Consider the following 5,109-nt stretch of genomic DNA (forward strand, 5'->3'; position numbering starts at 1 on the left):
GCTCTGGAGGTCAGCTAGTCCAAACCCCCACTCAGAGCAGCACCAGTTTAGACTTTCAGATGTCTCCCTCAGGAGCACAGGGCTCTTGAGCTAAGGAGATAAACCAGTATTTTTCAAACTTTTCTAAAATGTGATCCTCCCTGCCTTTCTGACTCACCATCTGTATGCAGCCAACTGTATATATAAGACCTTAAAAAGTCAGATGAGTAACTTAAATGAAGGTGCTTCTAATAGTCAAACCTCTCTTTTGAAAAACCACTCCTTTTGTGGTTTTGATATCATGATTTGAAAAACACTGCCCTTTCAAAAGCAGGAAATATTATCAGGTTGTTTTTTCGTGTCTTTTTTAAATGCTGAGCAAACAAAATATTTTCCTGATTTCCTTTCATATGGTTTCAGCAAAAACATTCTTCAAGCAGACATTATAGAAATGGAGAATTTAATCTCAAAAAGCTAGGATGCGACACCAGGGACAAAACCAAGGCTTATAAAGGGAAATGCTGGACAGTCTTCACACCCAGCAGCACTAGCAGCTGTGCTTTGCAATTCCCAATCACATTGTTGTAAGTGATGCAGTAAGGGATTGGCAATTGTATCTCACACTGTATCTGCAGTAATGCTTACAGTAGTTAGCTATATCTATGCGTACAGTACTTGTACTAGCTAATCTTACAATATTTATTTCTAGTTCTTCCAGCACAATTTACTGATAGGAGAAATACAGAATACTTATAACAGAACTGTGACATGCTTTGTGATGGACAGCCATTGTTTTTTACACTCACTGTCCCCATCCCTTCTCAGGTGTTTAATATTAAAACCTTACAAGTCCTGGTGCTCTGGAACAACCCCGTCAGAGAAATCCCTAATGACATTCACACACTGAAGTCACTGAAGAAATTTATGGTTTCCTTCAATTTGCTATCACATCTTCTGTCTGGGTAAGATATTTTTTATTAACCTAGAGGATTGCAGCATTTATAAGCACAAACAAGGATTTCTATCTTGACCTACATTATAATCATTCACTGATTTCCATTCTAGCCATGCAATTAACCCAAACAAAAAAGACTTTCTCATAGTAGTAGAAGACAGAAGTACTGAAAGTTAATTGTACTGCTTGCTAAAATACCTTGCCATATTTAATCTTCACTACATGAACGTATTAGTCAGCTGTGGCTCATTTTCAGTAAATAGACATTGTAGCTGAAAACATTTTGAGAAAGAATGGTCTTGTGGCTTCCATTATTAGCTCTACCGCCCACCTTTGTGTAGCAGTAAAAATAGGTAGCATTTTAAAACTTAGTCAATACATTAAAATTTGACTGTCCTGTGGAGATTCTGGAGTACAGAAGCAAAAGTCCCTTTTTAGAGTATTTTGGAATGCTAAGACCTAGCTTCATCCTCCTGGCTTTAGATATTTAATTGAGGCACCCATCTCAACATCCACACTGAGTGGAGAGAATACTTCTAGAGGTCATCTCAGCTCATGTAAGAGCTGAACCACAGTTTTGGATGCTGAAAATAGGCTAAGCCATCATACTTTTCCATACTAGTAAAAAACATAAGAGGCCTACACACTGTGTAGCAGTTAGAAATGGTTTGAGCTGCCGGGTTGGACAGCGGTCTCCTTCAGCCTAAATTATTCTGACTCCATGATTCTCTTGTCATTTGTGTTTCTAATTCATCATTCTGTTTTCTTTCATTGTAGGTTGTTTTTGTTAGAAGATCTCTAGTACCTGGACGTTGCCTATAATGATATTAGCTTTATTCCTAATGACATCAAGAACTTCAGGTATATAAGCAAGATAAAATGAAACCAGATCTGTATATCCTAGTGCTGTGGACCATACTTGGTTATTAATTGTGTCACTGAATACATTGGGAAGATTCACTGCACCCTCTCTCCCCCCTTTTAATCCTGTCCTATGTGAGAGGCTCATTTAAACAAAACCAGTATATGATAATTGCATACCTGAAATAGCTGTGCATAGAGTAGAGCCAGCCACTATTTGCAAGCATCTTGATGATAGCTGTAAGTCAAATATCGCCATGCAAAATAGGATCATTCTCTCATTTGGACTATATATGTGCACATACACTTGATTTGTGCGATAAGGAAAGAGAAAATGTATTTCTAAACCATGTGTTGTTGTTTTCAAGCAGTGTGAAGTGTTGGTGAGATAAGGATTAAAATGTAGCTCTGTGGACTCCCCCAACAGAAACTGTAGAAAAGGAATTATCCATACATTAAAGAGACTGTGTTGCTCTTTGTTGCCCTTAATTGTTGATGTTCTCTGTGTACATGTTTAATGCATTCAGATACACCCACCGCTGTCTTTCTAGATAACCTCGGTATTTAAATTATAATTAGAAAAGTATTGTATGTACAATTGTGTCTGGAACGTAAAGTGCACTGTGAGAAACACAGCATTTTATATATACATGCCATCTTGGTTTATTAATTAATCAATTGGGAATTAGGACATTATGTAACTGTGGTCAAGGTAGGATATGGTGTGAGCAGCCTATAAATGCCTGGCGATCCTTAAAATTACAGAGAGCTCAAATGTTTGACCGTTGAAGAGAACCAGCTCTCTGCTTTGCCATCTGGGATTTTGAATCTTCCACTAAAATTCTTCGAATAGAAAATAACTTCATACACCCCTTGTTGTGGAATGAAAAGTTTCAGAACCAGCCTCGGAACCTCACTCATCCGGCTGCCCTTTGCTTCTCCAGAAATAACCTAAAGGAAAGATACATAGACATCACAGAAGATATTAAAGAAATATTGGATGAATAAGTAATACAGAAATATGTCCTGTTCCCTTGCTGCCACGAGGAGTATTGTGAGCGAGAAATATGCATAGATGCATAGATTACTAATCAGTAATTGTACAAGTATTAGGAGGGTGGAAGTTCATACTTGGTCCACTCTCTCACATGAAATTGATCAAAGGTTGCTATTACATAATATGGAGTATATAATGGTTTCCATGCAGGTATGCTCAATTCAGATTTTGAGTGTATCTGAGTGAATGTGAAAATACTTTTAAGGGAGTTTTATCAGGCATACAAATACTTTCTTGTATTTAAGGTTCCTAGGATTTTACACTGCCACCTGTCCTCCAGACAAAACGTGTGTCGCAGCTTCATGTTGTGGCTGTGTGTCAAGCCAATCAGTTCAGAAGGGAGATGGACCTGAAGCTTACAGCTGAGACAAAAATGATATCAGCTCCATTTCTGGGAATTGCAGAATCATTTTCCTCCCTCTCTCTCCACCCCACTCCACTGTACAGTACATCTTTCTATTTTTGACGTGTCTGTCTCCTTCTTCCCCACGGGAGCCATGCAGACTGTGCATTAAGGCTAGAGTAATTACTTCTTTGCAATAGTGTGGGCCTCCGCTAAAATGGAGCTGAGGAAGTTTAAGCACCTTCTCCAGCGATGAACCATAGTCATTTTGAGGCCAGATAATTTCTTTCATTTGCATTTGTGAGTGATGAAGTTGAGCTGCTGTGGGTATGTATATAGTCTCAGAAGGATGATGTGAAGTTTTTGACCCAGTTTCTTCCCCATTGTAGTTTTACTGTCTGTGACTGCTGCAGTGGACCTCGGTATGGCAAAGGACTTTGGCTCATCCAACATTACAGGAACATATTTAGATTTGGAAGACTTCCCTTTTACTTCCATGCCTGCTTATCATCATGCTATAGAAACTTCATGTCTCAGACTGAGGCTTGACTCCAGTACTTTCTGGAAAGTGATCTGGATTACAGCCGAAGAACTGCAAATGGGATAAAATAGTTAAGAAATACAACATCTCATGTTACGTTATTCTGTTGGACAACCTGGGACTCCGCTGGAGTGGTGGGATCACTTGCTGTGTACTGTTACCGTATCTTTCTTACAGTGCTTTCAGCTCTGAATGGTCTGTTTCGTATTGATGAATAAATAGTTGAATCAAAATGAAAGGCAGACTCAGCCCTATGTAAATCAATGAAGTTATATGCTGACCCTGTGTTTCCTCCAGTGATACATGGCGAGAGATCAGATTATTCCCCATTATTACCAATATGTCATTTTACATCATAATACTTGTCATTGCTTTAAAAAAAAAGGATAACTTTATTCCTGGACTACAAATTACATCTAGGACCAATTTGTCAAAACTGCAACATTTTTGCAAGCTATAGAAGGGCTTGTAAATACATTTTGGTATTTCTTGTAAATACGTTTTGTTTGCTATAGGAAAAAAATCATAGTTTTTAATGAGTTTTAGTCCCCAAATCTGAAATGCATGATGTTTTTCTAGACATAAAAAAACAACCAAACAAAAAACCCTTGCCTAAGTGACTTGATGATGAAGACAGCCTGCAACAGAACTGGGATCAGAGCTCCAACTACCGATTTGGTACCTCTTAACCCCAATACTGTTCACTAAGGGTTTAGTTGATGCTTTGTGTTGTTTCCCACATTGTATCAGTGCAAGTGATACAATATACAAAAATAGTGAAACTCAACTGCCATTTTAATAAACAAAACTCAAAACCCCAACCCCCTGACTTTATTATCATTCACTTAACAAGACAGATGTGGAATTATTAAGTGCAACAGATTTTCATATCATTTGGTTCAATGATAAAAATCCAGCATTTTTTCATGGCTACACGTCAAGGGTTTTGTTCTGATCTCTATAACAACCATTGTACTTGTGCCTATTCCAAGGCAAACATTTTTTATGTTCAAGGCTTTTTATGACGGGTCTGTAATGGACTTTGGACCCTGATGCACTGAAGTCCGTGCCTGAGTCTTCCCTAACTGTGGAACGCCCACAGCTACAGCCTGGACCGAACAGGGGAAAAGGACTGTTGCCTTATCTTCCTGGCACAGCCCCATAGGATTTGCCCAAAAGCTGGTGTTTTCACAACCTTCAGCTGGAAGTGCCTTGGATTTGTTGTGTGCCTTAAAAGCCGCTCAATATTGTGTGACTTGAGGTTGGAAAGACTGGTAATGGCTTTTTACAGAAGTTGTATACACAACACTATAAAGGCAGTTGGGACGCAGAGACAGAAGAGGGAAATGCTAAGGGAGAGATGAAAAACTGAT

General features: G+C 38.7%; 1 long non-coding RNA gene across 1 annotated transcript; it reads left to right on the forward strand.

The window, feature by feature from the left end:
* Positions 1 to 841: 841 nt before the first annotated feature.
* On the forward strand, positions 842 to 4,126 carry LOC142077777 (uncharacterized). Its single transcript, XR_012672003.1, has 3 exons — positions 842 to 941; positions 1,712 to 1,795; positions 3,585 to 4,126. It is a non-coding gene; the product is annotated as an uncharacterized LOC142077777 (long non-coding RNA).
* The last annotated feature ends 983 nt before the right edge of the window (positions 4,127 to 5,109 follow it).

This window comes from Calonectris borealis, chromosome 1 (genome assembly GCF_964195595.1).
Source record: "Calonectris borealis chromosome 1, bCalBor7.hap1.2, whole genome shotgun sequence".
Classification (NCBI taxonomy): Eukaryota; Metazoa; Chordata; class Aves; order Procellariiformes; family Procellariidae; genus Calonectris; species Calonectris borealis.